Here is a 15482-nt window from a genome sequence, read left to right as displayed (position 1 = left end):
GTACAGAGAGACATTTTACTATATGGGCTGCCAAGCTAAACCAGAATGGATATCATAAGGGTATTATGACTTTAGAATTTGGATCTAAGGATATGATACTTTGGAAAAGAGATTCTTCTTTTGTTTTCACAGAGGATGAGACCCTGTGGATTGCTTCTATCTCAATATGGTATGATAGACCACACCCTCCTGAAAGGTTGCTGTGAATACCCTCAAAAAATTACTTCACTCAGCTGCCGACTGAGATGAACCTGGCACACAGGTTACACCACGAAAGATCTGATTAACAGCGCCCCCATTCAGCACGAAGCAGTTTGGAGAGAAACAACTATGTCCATATTCCCAGATATTGTTTACAGATGTTCTTTTACATTTAAAGGGGGATATGATATAGATATGAATAATTTGCATTGGTATGGATTTTAAGGTCAGTTTTATTATATGTATATGTATTTCTGATGTTGATTAAGGTATTGTGATTGTGTAGTTCATTTAAAAATGTAATGTATAATCAGGAAATATAGGTTATTAATGAATAATCATCAATAATAGTCAAGCTTGTAGTCATGTTAGATTTTCTAGACAGGTAGAGATATATTTCAGATAGGCATTCTTCATATCTTTCAAAGACTACAGAATATGGCATTTTAAATGTTTTAATAATTTAGGGGGCTGATGAGATGCAAAGGACAATGGCACGGGGTTTTGATCCGGCTTAATGTGCTGGCTTTGTGGGAGCATAGCCAGTTTGGATGTTCACCTTCTTAGATATGGACGGAGGGGGGAGGACCTAGGACTTACCACAGGGCAGAAAACCCTGACAGCTCTTTGGACTGGAGAGGGAGGGGGAAAGGAGTGGGGGGAGGGGGAGAAGGGTGGGAGGAAGGGGAGAAGGGTGGGAGGAGGGGGAGGGAAATGGGAGGCTGGGAGGAGGTGGAAAGTTGTTTTTTTTCTTCTCCTTTTCTCAATAAAAAATATTCAAATGTAAAAAAAATAATAATTTAGGGTTTTTCATGACAATGAGACTCGTCTGCTCCTGGCAGCACCAATCTACTTCAAGAGGAAGATGGGCATCAAAGATCCTTTTTATGGAGTTGGTTAGCCATTTGGGCAAGAAACTGCTCTTGCCTGGACTGTTGCATAAACTGGACACAGAGAACCCGCAGAGAGAGACTGCTGAACTTGCCTAAAGGTGAGATGGCCTTTTGGGGTTCCGGACTCATGAAAGAGTCTGCTAGACATTCCGCAGGACACAGCAGATAGCGACTGAACTGACTTTGAAATTTCCTGCTTCGTGGAAAAGTCTGCTGGATACTATGGACCTGAAGGCTGAAGATGGATGCCCCAATGGTACAAATGAACTTTGAGTGACTGTACAGGCAACGAGAGGTTTCTGTCATTTCTAGAGTTTTGGAAGTTGCTTACCTCTTGTTTACTTAGGTAATATTATATCCTTCAGGAGTCTTTGATGGAGTTGAAGAACGGTTAGTTATAGTTTTCCTTTGTTATGGTAAAAGATAAAATAGATATAAATATTGTAATTGTAATTCTTGCTTGATAACTGTTTTGTTATATGCAATTTTACTATGTCAAAGTAAAAGCCTTTCTTTTTTTTTAACAGAAAAAGGAGAAATGATGTAGGTGGGTCTTCTTTCTATGTGTTGCTTTCATTGGTTACTAAAGAAACTGCCTTGGCCTTTTACTAGGACAGAATTTACATAGGTGGAGTAGACAGAACAGAATGCTAGGAAGAAGGGAAGTGAGGTAGTCGCCATAGCTCTCCTCTCCAAGATGGACACCACTTAGACTCGTCCTGGTAAGCCACAGTCAAGTGGCAATACACATTAATAGAAATGGGTTGAATCAATGTGTAAGAGCTAGCCAATAAGACGTTAGAGCTAATGGGCCAAAAGCAATGTTTAAAAGAATACAGTTACTGTGTAATTATTTTGGATAAAGCTAGCCATGCAGGAGCTGGGTGGGAACACAGCCCGCCACTCCTTCTACAAGAAAATGTTCAAATTAAGAAAATCAGAAATCAAAAAAGGGACATAACAACAGATACCAAAAAAATCCAAAGAATCATGATGTTATATTTCAAAATCCTATACTCCACAAAATTAGAAAATCTAAAAGAAATGGATAATTTTATGTATATATACCACTTAACAATGTTAAATCAAGATGAGATAAGCCATTTAAATATACCTTTAACCCCCATGGAAATAGAAAAAGTCATTAAAAGTCTCTCAACCAAAAAAAGCAAAGGGCAAGACTGTTTTAGAGCAACATTTGACCAGACTTTCCAAAAGGGCTAATGTCAATATACTTCAAATTATGCTACAAAATAGAAACAAAACTAACATTGCCAAATTCATTTTATGAGGCCAACAATCACTCTGATAACCAATCCACACAAAAATTCAACAAAGAATAAGAATTAAGGTCAATTTCACTCAAGAACATAGATGCAAACGTAAACAAAAAACATGCAAACCAAATCTCAGAACACACCAAGAAGATCATCTACCACCATCAAGTGGGCTTCATCCCAGAGATGTAGGAATGGTTCAACATACAAAAATCAGTCAATATAATCCACCATATAGGGAAATTGGGGAAAAAATCCACATTATCATCTCATTAGATGCTGAAAAAGTCCTTTACAAAATCTAACACCCCTTCATGACAAAAATCTTTGAGAGGTCAGGAATACAAGGAACATACCTAAACATAATAAAGACTATATACAGCAAGTTGATTGCCAACATCAAGTTAAATGGAGAGAAACTCAAAGCAATTCTACTAAAATCAAGAACAAGACAATGTTGTCTACTCTTTCTCTATCTATTAATATAGCACTTGAAGTTCTAGTTAGAGCAATAAGACATCCAAGGGAGATCAACTGATACAAATTGAAAAGAAAGAAGTCAAAGTATTGCTATTTGCAGATGATATGATAGTGTACATAAATGACCCCAAAAACTCTTCCAGGGAACTCCTATAACTGATAAACACCTTTAGTCATGTGACTGAATACAAGATTAACTATAATATCAATAAGCTTCTTATATTCAAAAGATAAAATTTTTGAGAAAAATTCAGGGAAACAACATCCTTCACAATATTCATAAACAATATGAAATATCTTGGGGTAACTTTATTGAGTAAGTAAGTAAGTAAGTAAATGAAAGATCTGTATGATAAGAACTTCAAGTCCTTGTTTGGATGCACACCTTCCTAGATCTGGATGGAGGGGGGAGTGCCTTGGACTTCCCACAGGGCAGGGCACCTTGACTTCTCTTAGGACTGGAGAGGGAGGGGGAGGGATAGTGGGGGAGTGGGATGGAAATGGAGGGATGGGAAGAGGAAGAAATTTTTAATAAATAAAAAAAGCAAAAAAAGAACTTCAAATCTTTGAAAAAAGAAATTGGAGAACATATCAGAAAATGGAAAGCCCTCCCATGCTCATGGATCAGCAGGATTAACAGTAAAAACAGCCATCTCACCAAAAGCAATCCCCAGATTCAACGAAATCCCCATCAAAATTTCAACACAATTTTGTACAGACCTTGAAAGAACAACACTCAACTTCATATGGAAAAACAAAAGACCCACTATAGTTAAAACAATCCTACACAATAAAAGAACTTTCAGAGGTATCACCGTCCCCGATCTCAAACTCTACTATAATGCTTATATTAATAAAAACAACATGGTATTGGTATAAATAAACAGGTGAATCCACAGACAGGCACATCAGTGGAATCAAATCAAAGGCCCAGACATAAACCCATACACCTACAGGCACCTGTTTTTGCCAAAGAAGCCAGAAGTGTACAATGGAAAAAAAGAAATCATCTTCAACAAATGGTGATGATATAACTGGATGTCTCCATGTAGAAGAATGCAAGTGGATCCATATCTATTGCCCTGCACAAAACTCAAGCCTAAGTGGATCAAAGACCTCAATATAAATCTAGGCACACTGAACCTGATATAAGAGAAAGTGGGGAATAGCCTTAAATGCATTGGCACAAGAGACAACTTCCTGAATAGAGAGCTAGTAGCACAGACACTAAGATTGACAATTAATAAATGAGACCTCATGAAACTGAAAGTTTTTTATAAGGCAAAGGACACTGTTAATAGGACAAAATTGCCAGCAGCCTACAGGATGGGAAAAGATCTTCACTATCCTCATATCTGACAAAGGGCAAATCTCCAAAATATATTAACAAGTCAAGAAACTAGACATCAAAACCCCCAAATAATCCAATTAATAATGATTTAACAATATTAATAATCCAATAAATAAGATATAAATAGATAATTCTCAGTAGTAGAATATCAAATGGCTGAGAAACACTTAAAGAAATGTTCAACATCCTTAGCCCTCAGGAAAATACAAATCAAAACAACTCTGAGATTCCATCTTACACTTGTCAGAATGGCTAAGGTCATAAAAGAGAAGTGGATCTGGTTTTCGGGCTGGTGGGCTGGCAGGGCTATGGGGATGCCTGTGGAGATGGCTTGCGCAGCCAGGCGGTCCCCAGCCAACCAGGACAGGTTTATTTGTATCTACTCCACTTATTTAAATACTAAGAAGACCACAGTGGAGGGGAGGCAGATTTCCATAAGTAAGGCTGTAGAAAACCCTACCTACTGAGATTCAGGATGTATGCTCAGCAGTCGGACTGAACGTATTTCAGGAGGAAAACAAAATGTACTCCAGAGAATGGAACCGTGATGTTCAGTACAGAGGCAGAGTCCAGGTTCAGCTCAAACAGGAAGCCTCCGTCTTGTCCAGTTCTTGTCACGTAAGTCAGTGATGCTGTGTGTAGCAGAAATGATAACTAAGCTAAAAACAAGGACACAAAAAACAGGAGGTGCTGACCCAAGTCTTCAGCAAGGAGCGGACAGTAAAAAGGGAAAAGGGAAGAAGAAGTGAAGCGGTGTGAAGGCAAAGCACACAGTCCTACTGAGACATGGGCATGTTTGTGTCTGCGGGAACAGCTTTTGTTTGTGTCATTTAACTGAACTATGAACAAGTTTGTCTCCCATCTTCATCAACAGAGTTAACAATGAGATAAGTTTACATCAAAAGTTTGCATCTAGCTTTTATTCTGTAAAAAGGAAAGATTGTGTGTGTAGAAGAAAGAAGAATATTTTTAAAAGATAATGACTGTCCCATAAGCTACTCGAAGTCCTGTATCTGTTTTTCCTCTCTGTAAACAAATTTCAGGTAAATAAGTTTAATAAAATTTGAAATACACACACACACACACACACACACACACACAAACCACAAGTGACAGTTCATGCTGGAGAGGATGTGGAGCAAGGGGAGCACTCCTCCACTGTTTGTGGGAATATAAACTTGTACAGCCACTTTGGAAATCTATATGTGTAGGCAGAGCCCACTCATTTGTTTTCAGCTACCTGAAGGCGTAAGTCACAAACAATGCCACACCAATTCGGGGTTATGATTATTAGGGCGGTATTTATTTAAAGGGGAAAAAACTTACAGATCACTGTCCCAGGCAACAGCCCTCTACGCAACCAGGAAAGGAGTCTAGTCGCAGGCGGAGCAGGAAGTGAAGAGAGAGAGAAGAGGGAAGTGGCCGCTTTTTTAAAGGGAGAGAAACCACGCCCCAGTGGGCTGGTACCTCAGCGGTGATAGGCTGGAGGAGTGGGAGGACCTCCCGCAACACTGAAGGTTCGTTCATTCCTGCCATCACAAACAGCAGTGTTTTCTTCAATTTTAAAGCTAAAAATACATTCCATTGTATGTACATACCTAGATTTCTTTAATGTTCACCTGTTTAAAAAAAACACTGAGGTTGCTCCATGTCTGTTGTAAACAACATTGCATGAGAATGGGAGAGCAACCATCTTTTCAAGATCCTACCCTATACATCTTTCCATTTTGAGCTTGTCTGAGGTTTCATTTCACAAACAAGCAGCATATGAAATAGTTTACAAGAAACAGCATAGTTTATATTGAAGAATGAAGACCTTAATCATATATTAAGAATATTAAGGGCAACAACAGCTAGCATGTTAGAAGTGCAGAAATATGGCTGCCAAAGGACACTTGGTCTTGCAAAAGGTCAGGGAAATAAGGAAAGCAGAAGTTTCGGGGTGCATATTACAAGAAACAACATGTTTCTATGGACTGAGCCTGCGGCAAAGTAGGGAGACAGATTCTTGCTAGGATCTTGGCCAAGTGTCCCATTTTACTTCTTGAATATATCTATTTGTACAGCATTGTGTTTCATCCTCAAAACCAGTCCCAGGAGTTTAATTTTACTTGTCCACTTAAATAGAACCAGGCAGCAAATGACTTAGTAACTTCTCTCTCCCTTCTTACACAGTCTGCTCCCTGCTCAAACAGCCCCTGTGCACCCAGCACAGAATTGCTTATGGAAAGCAGGCCAAGAATGAGAGGTTCTGGGTACTACAAATAAAGCAACTATGAACATAGTTGGGCAAGTGTCCTTTGGTATGATTGAGTGTCCTTCGGGTATATGCCCAAGAGTTACAGTATAGCTGGGTCTTGAGATAGATTGACTTCCAATTTTCTGAGAAATGGCCATATATGATGTAGGAAATTCTTCTACATATGTGTTGCTTTTATTGGTTAATGAATAAGTATATTTTGGCCAGTGGCTTAGCAGAACAGAGAAAGGCAGGAATTCCAAGCAGATAGAGGAGGAAAGAAGGCAGAGTCAGAGAGACACCACGTAGCCACCAGAGGAGAAAAACACCCATGCGCCAGTACTGGTAAACCATGAGCCATGAGGTAAAACATAAAATAATAGAAATGGGTTAATTTAAGATATAAAAGCTAGCTATCAAAACACTTAAGTGATTGGCTAAGCGTTGTTGTAATTAATACAGTTTCTGTGTGATTATTTTGGGTGTGGGTAGCTGTTGCGGGAGGTCCTCCCACTCCTCCAGCCTATCACCGCTGAGGTACCAGCCCATTGGGGCGTGGTTTCTCTCCCTTTAAAAAAGCGGCCACTTCCCTCTCCTCTCTCTCTTCACTTCCTGCTCCGCCTGCGACTAGACTCCTTTCCTGGTTGCGTAGAGGGCTGTTGCCTGGGACAGTGATCTGTAAGTTTTTTCCCCTTTAAATAAATACCACCCTAATAATCATAACCCCGAATTGGTGTGGCATTGTTTGTGACTTACGCCTTCATTTTGGCGCCCAACGTTTGGTTTTAGAACCTCTCCTTTCCCCACTCCCAGCCGCGGCGGCCCCAAGTTCGGCTTGGCGGCTGCGGGCTTGGCGGGCACAAGTTCAGCTTGGCGGCCGCGGGCTTGGCGGGCTCTAGTTCGGCTTGGCGGGAGCCCCTCCTTCCTCAGCCGCCAGAGGCCTTGGACTCCCCACTTGGATTTAAACTCCACAGGCCCGTGTAGTCTCTGGCCGCCTGGTTTGCTCTTTTCTGAGTCATTTTTAAATCTCCCTTGCAAGTACAGCTCTTAAGTGGCACGAACCAGAGCATGTGGTTGCTGAAAGCTGCAACCCCTCAGGGTGACTTGTTCCGTCTCAGGAATTGATTTAATTAGATTTATTTTGTTGAGAAACTTGCATTTTCCAGTTTTTAACATCTACTAAGGCACTGAAACAGGACCATGTTTTCACCGCGACTCTGCAACAGCGCCACCTTCTGGATAATAGGTAATATTGCAGTTTTTGTTTCTAACGCAAATTTTACTGCTTTGTTTTCACTAATACAATGGATTAGTAAATTTATATTTACTAATACAATGAATTACATCATACAAGGTTTATATGATTATGGGGATACCTTAATTTGCTTGTTACTAGCCTTCAGTTTTCTTTTCCATATTCTATCATTAAGGAAGAATATGGCACTCCTAAGAACGATTGAATCTTTACGTACTAATAATGAACAGAAGAATATGGCACTCCTAAGAATGATAGAATCTTTACGAACTAATAATGAACAACTAATTGACAGGATTAAAATTATTGAAAATCAGAGGTTATCTGAACAAGTGGATACTATGACAGACAAAATTGATTCCATATCCAAGGGTATTAGAAAGTTACCTGAAAGGGTTCAGGCTGTTGAATTTGACGTTCAGACTTTATCACAAAGTTTTGATAAGGTAACAGACAGAATGTACCTCCAAGATGGGAATCTACATGATATACAAGAAAAGTTTAAGGAGGACATGTTATCTTTGAAGGAAAAAATTAAAGCTTTGGAATCACAGGTGCAGAATGGGGACCAAAAAATTGATACCTCAGTGAAATCACTGGAAATATATACAGGTCAGGAGATTCAGGATTTAAGAGAGACAATGATAAAAAGATTTGAAAAGATTGGGGAAATTATTACAGCTGGTGAACAGAGTAAGGAGACACAAGGACAGGATATAAGGCCTCCACCAGCTATTAGAACTGGCTTACCCAGGGTTCTAGCGACATACCCTATACTTAATTCTGAAAAAGCATCAACTTCTAAAGGCTCAAAGGGAGTCAGAGAAGCTAGATGGACGCCAATAGCAATGAATGATCTGAAAGAAATTAAGCAAGCTGTTGTTAATTTTGGCTTGCACAATGCATATGTAAAGGAAATGATAAGGACTTGGGCTTCTAATGCTAGAGCTACTCCCCATGATTTCCATCAGTTAGTGTCTGCAGTTTTAGATAATGGACCTTCCTTGATGTTCGGAATTTATTTCAGAGAAGAATCCAAACATATGGAACAGCAAGGAAGAGCAAAAGGTATTGAGGTTTCCCAAGATCAAATTCTTGGTGCAGGAGAATATGCTGATCCACAGGTCCAAGCTCTTTATGACGATGAAGTACTGTGTCTATGCCACCAAGCAGCTTTAAATGCTTGGAATAGGATACAAGATCCAGCAAAAAGGGTTGAATCATATACCAGAATTAGGCAGGGACAGAGAGAACCCTTTATTGACTTTTTGCAAAGATTAATTAAGGCTCTGGACATAGGGGTAACAGACTCAGAAGCTAGACGAATACTTCTTGAATCTCTAGCTTTTGAGAATGCAAACATAGAATGCAAAAAGATAATTGGGCCTTTAAAGTCTAGATCAGCACCTATGGATGAATGGATTCAGCATACGATGAATGTTGAGACGTTTAGCTATAATGATGAATCTTGGGTAGGAGAAGCGATTTCCAAAGCAATGAGGAGACATCAAACTGCCAGGTGTTTTAATTGTGGTAAATTAGGACATTTGCAAAGGAATTGCAGGCAAAGAATTTCTAGGAATAATATCTCTTCTGGGAATGACAAAAATAGGAGACCTCGGCCTTCAGGTATATGTAGGAGATGCGGTAAAGGCAGGCATTGGTCCAACGAATGTAGGTCAACAACAGACAGACGGGGCAATCCGATATCATCGGGAAACTCCTTGGGGGGCCTCTCGCAGGCCCCCATGCCAACAGTGGCCCAGTCATTCCCAGTCACAGTGGAGAACGTGCCTCACCAAGAAAATTAAAAGCTCCAATTTCTGCTGTAAAAAGTAATACTGGTCTAAATGAAGAATTACGTGTGGAGGATGAGTCAAAAAACCCAATAGGACAGAGTAAACGTATATTTTGGCAGACTTCTATTAATGATCAAAGACCAAAGCTAAGAGTCTGTATAAATGGCACTTTTATTGAAGGCTTATTAGACACAGGTGCGGATGTAAGTATCATTACCCCAGAACCTTGGCATCCGAATTGGCCTCTTCAAGAGGTAGATGTTCAATTCCTGGGAATTGGAACCCTATCTCGTGTAAAACAAAGCACAAGATGGGTTGAATGCATAGGGCCTGAAGGGCAAATAGGAAGACTAAGGCCATATATAGCCAATATTGCCATAAATTTATGGGGCCGTGACCTGCTGCAGCAATGGAATACCCAGATTAACATTCCTGTATTTCCAGGAACTCATAATTCTGGGAAGGATATGATGAGGTATTATGGAAAAAGGTCACCAGCCATTCAGGCTGTACAAGAACATACAGCAAATACCAAACCTTTAGAGGTACCAACGGCCCTACCTTTAAAATGGCTAACTGAGAAGCCAATATGGACCAAACAATGGCCTCTAGCTAAAGATAAACTACAGGCATTGGAACAGCTGGTGCAAGAGCAACTAGATGCTCACCATATTGAAGAATCAACCAGCCCTTGGAATTCTCCTGTGTTTGTTGTAAAAAAGAAATCTGGTAAATGGAGAATGGTGACAGATCTAAGAGCTGTCAACAAAGTAATTCAACCTATGGGCCCACTACAATCTGGATTTCCTTTGCCTTCTCTGTTACCAAAAGGATGGCCTCTTATAGTTATTGATTTGAAAGATTGTTTTTTCACTATACCGTTACAAAAAAAGGATAGAGAAAAATTTGCCTTCACAGTGCCTACTTACAATTATTCTTAGCCTAATAGGAGATATCAATGGACTGTCCTCCCACAGGGTATGCTCAATAGTCCTACACTGTGCCAATATTTTGTAAGTAAGCCATTGGAAATAATTCGTAAACAATTCCCCAAGTCCATCATTTATCATTACATGGATGACATCTTATTATCTGATTCAAATAAAGATACTTTAGAAAGGATGTTTGAAGAAGTAAAGAAAGTCTTGCCTAGGTGGGGATTACAAATTGCCCCTGAAAAGATTCAAAGAGGAAATTCTATTAATTACCTAGGTTACAGAATAGGGTTAGAGAAAATTAAAACGCAAAAGGCACAAATTAGGAGAGACCGGTTAAAGACTCTTAATGACTTCCAAAGATTGTTAGGAGACATTTCCAGTCTACGACCAGCTGTTGGGATAACACCTGATCTAATAGTTCATTTAAACAAAACCTTAGATGGTGATAAAGATTTGAATAGTCCAAGAGAACTGACAGCTGAAGCAGAAAAGGAACTGACAATGATTGAGGAAAAATTACAGGAGGCAAATGTGGATAGGGTGAACCCAAATCTTAGCTGCATCCTAGTCATATTGCCTTCCAGAATTTCTCCTACAGGGATTCTAATGCAGAGGGAAGATATTATTTTAGAGTGGATATTTATACCTAATAAACCAAGTAAAAAATTAAAAACGTATGTGGAAAAGGTCTCTGAATTAATTATAAAAGGTAAGCTGAGACTTCGTCAACTAGCAGGTATAGACCCAGCAGAAATTATAGTGCCTTTTACTACTGAAGAAATAAAAAAGTTATGGGAAGACAATGAACCGTGGCAAAGAGCTTGTGCTAACTTTTTGGGAGAAATTAATAGCAACTATCCCAAAAGTGATAGACTTAATCTCATAAAAAGAACTTCTTGGATTCTTCCTAGAATTGTACGTGATGCTCCAATAACTGGAGCCCGTACGTTCTATACTGATGCAAATAAATCAGGGAAAGCAGGTTACAAGTCAGATGAATTGAGTAAGGTGGAACAAAGCCCTTATAATTCTGTCCAGAAGGCAGAATTATATGCCATTCTTATGGTGCTAAGGGATTTTAAAGAACCTCTTAATATAGTTACAGATTCACAATATGCAGAAAGAGTTATCTTGCATATTGAAACCGCTGAATTTATACCAGATGACACAGAGTTGACTTCATTGTTTATCCAGGTACAAGACATAATCAGGAACAGGCTTTGTCCGATGTACATAACACACATCCGGTCCCATACAGGTCTGCCTGGTCCTCTAGCCCAAGGCAATGCTGAGATTGATCAATTATTGATTGGAAGTGTGTTGCAGGCCTCGGAATTTCATAAGAAGCATCATGTCAATAGTAAAGGCCTAAAGAAAGAATTTTCCATTACTTGGCAACAAGCTAAGGACATTATAAAGAGATGTCCTACTTGTTCTTTCTATAATCAAACACCGTTGCCTGCAGGGAGTAACCCAAAGGGTACTAAGAGAAATGAAATCTGGCAGATGGATGTGTTCCACTTTATGGAATTTGGTAAATTAAAATATGTACACCACACCATAGACACGTATTCAGGTTTTCAATGGGCTACAGCCCTGAGCTCAGAAAAGGCTGATTCAGTAATCACACATTTATTGGAAGTTATGGCCATCATGGGTATACCTGCGCAAATAAAGACAGATAATGGTCCAGCATATGTATCTAAGAAAATGAAACGCTTTTTTGATTATTATAATATAAAACACATTACAGGTATACCAAATAATCCTACAGGTCAGGCAGTTATAGAAAGATCAAATCGTACTATAAAGGATATGCTGAAGAAACAGAAAGGGACTGAAAATACCCCCAGAAATAGATTACATAATGCTTTATTAACCTTGAATTTTCTTAACGCTAATGAGAAAGGAACGACAGCAGCAGAAAGACATTGGATAATGGAAAAGTCTGCTGAACTAAATCAACCGATTTATTTCAAAGATGTGCTGACCTCTCAGTGGAAGCCAGGAGATGTGCTACGTTGGGGAAGGGGTTTTGCTCTTGTTTCCACAGGAGAAGAAAAATTATGGATACCATCAAAATTAATAAAGTTTCGATTTGAAGAGGAGAAACCTCTTGGAAAGGAGAAATGACAACTCATCCACAATGATGATATTCATACAGGTGGTAAGAAAAACATATAGAATGGGGGCAGGGTTCTGTTCTTATCTCCACAGGAAAACACTCATTTTTGAGAAATTCAAGGGACCCTGGATGTTTGGATACTGACAGATGGAAAAATACCTGCCCAATAGGAAATATCAAGACAACTGAATCGGTTGTGTAAGTAATATTAAACCATATTTCTAAATTTATAAAGCTGGTTTTGAAGTTGGACTCTGGCTCAGTCCCTCTCCAATTCCAAGCCTGTTAGTAAGAGAAAAACCCAGAGTTTCTGGAGTTTCTGTCTCATGTCAAGAGCCATGATGTGGGACAGAAAGAAATATGAGTTTAGAAAACATCTTTGCTTTTCTTCATATCTATCATACTTTTCATTGAATATATCTATCATGTCTTTCATTGAATATATATATATATATGTCTATATATGTCTATATGATTAATGTTTACATTTTTCATAATGAACAATGAGTTTTTCCTGAAGTGACATTTGAAGTTTCCAGGAAGAAGATGGGGCCCCATAACAACAACTCCACCTGGTTGATATGACGTCATGATACTGATAGCGCTACTACAAGACTTGCTTTTGGTACCAGCTGCACAAGACAGTTCCAACTTGGTTAGCTGAAATGGTGCACATCTTATACAACATTTTGGCCAGACCTGCACAAAATAATCAGAGACTATTGGCAATTTTAAAAGACATTGATCTTGAAATTTAACCATCATTTTACTTTCACAGGATCCCCCAGAAAGAACGTCGCCCCCATGACAGCTGGAAGTAATTCTAGAGGACGACGTCCCCTTTCCCAGTAAAACTTGCCCTTGGGTTTAGGGACATCATTTAGGGGTTGATTATAATTAGTATACGATTGAGGGTTGGGGGAGGAATTTTATACGCTCAGGGATCATTTTGGAAAAAAAAAAAGAGGGATGATGGGATAATAGATTTGTAATTGTGAGTTACTGTTTTTAGACAAATACATTGGTATAGATTCTTGTATATTGATACAAAGTTAAATTATATTGACTATTGTACGCATGCATGTTTCTACCTCTGTTTAAAACATTTTTTTTATGTATTGACATATATTGTATTGATATATATATATATATATAGTATATATTTACCATATTGCAGTGTACATTTCTACCTCTGATTAAGATACTTATATAATGATTGTGTATTGATATATATTTACCTACTGCAATGTATATTTGTACATTGTTTATATTTGGAGGTCATTGTCCTCATTTGTTTCACAGTCGTTTATTGTCTTAGTCTTTAAGTTAGATAGATATTGAGAATTATATAGACCAATAGTCATCTAAGTTTGTCATTTATAATAGACTAATCAGGTTCTTTAGATATATAGAGATTATACTCAGTATAGATAGATAATCTTCAACTTCTTCGAAGAGCTGTAGAAAATGGCCTTTAATCTAACTCAGAGTTTTGTGGTAGTGAGACACAATTGCTCCTGGCAACACCACTCTATTCCCGAGAGAATGTTGAGCACCAAAGACACTCCACCTGGAGCCTTTCTTTTTGGCAGAACTGGCGTTTGGGCAAAGAAATGCCCATACCTCAACAACTGACAAAGATACAGAGCATGCATCAATGGATAAAACAGGACTTTCATATCCTGCCAAGACAGGGTAAGATAGTTTTGAAAAGTTGCTTGCCTTAGAAAATGGTATGTCAGTTATGTTAGGCCTTAGCCAAAGTTGGTTGCTTCAACGCTGCTAATGTGACTTTGGGTGATTGCCCAGGTAGCTAGTTGTCTCTGTAATTTGTTGCATGTTTTGGAAGTTGTTTTACTGAACTTCCTAATTACCCAAGTAACATTATTTCCCTTCTCAGATCTTCGATGGGGTTGAAGACTATATAAATGTAGTTACTTTCTCTCATGACTTGGCCAAGTTATTTATTATACAAGACCTAAGCTAGTTAGAATAGGATATTTGTACTTATTGTATATAATTTAATAGTAGGTTTAGAACTCTCTTATTTAAACAAAAGGGGGAGGTGTTGCGGGAGGTCCTCCCACTCCTCCAGCCTATCACTGCTGAGGTACCAGCCCATTGGGGCGTGGTTTCTCTCCCTTTAAAAAAGCGGCCACTTCCCTCTCCTCTCTCTCTTCACTTCCTGCTCCGCCGGCGACTAGACTCCTTTCCTGGTTGCGTAGAGGGCTGTTGCCTGGGACAGTGATCTGTAAGTTTTTTCCCCTTTAAATAAATACCACCCTAATAATCATAACCCCGAATTGGTGTGGCATTGTTTGTGACTTACGCCTTCACTTCAGGACACGGTGCTTTAGAGAAATTCCAGATTTAGAGAAATTAAAACAGACTGAAAGAATTTACTTTAGTTCACGTACAACTTTATATTGTTAAAATACCTATTCTTTCTAAATGTATCTATTGATACAATATAACATCATCAAAATTTTTAGACTCCCCCTAAAAAACTGAGGAGCTGAACATAAATATATATGGTGAGCTAGATATGTTGATCTTGTAATCTCAGCACTCAGCAGAAGTGCTGCAAATTTGATTTCGTCCTGGCTTCTATATATAGTTCAAAGCCAGCCTGGGCTATATAGTGTACCCTGGTCTTAGAAATCAAACAAATAAATAAAATATGTATAGAACTGCAAAAGTCTCATAAAAGTCAAAGTTATTTTGAAAAAATTAAGAAGGACTTGCACTTTTCAGTAAAAGTTAATTCATGATGCAGCAATCAAGACATCATGATGACATGGTAATAAGGACAGGCATATGCAGACTGATGAAACAGAATTGAAAGTCTAGAAGGAATCTTTACATTTAGGGATCTGGTGAGTTGGAAGATATCTGGGCAAATCAAGGGAAAAAGAAATGGGTAC

At 38.8% G+C, this 15482-nt stretch overlaps 1 pseudogene; it reads left to right on the top strand.

Moving 5' to 3' along the window:
- The first annotated feature begins 4528 nt into the window (after positions 1-4528).
- Positions 4529-4951, top strand: LOC121445284 (annotated as a pseudogene).
- The last annotated feature ends 10531 nt before the right edge of the window (positions 4952-15482 follow it).

This window comes from Microtus oregoni, unplaced genomic scaffold, assembly GCF_018167655.1.
Source record: "Microtus oregoni isolate MIOR12 unplaced genomic scaffold, Mior012 000171F_ref0000002, whole genome shotgun sequence".
Taxonomy (NCBI): Eukaryota; Metazoa; Chordata; class Mammalia; order Rodentia; family Cricetidae; genus Microtus; species Microtus oregoni.
The sequence above is the reverse complement of the archived record's forward strand: the minus strand, read 5'-3'. Positions and strand labels throughout refer to the sequence as shown.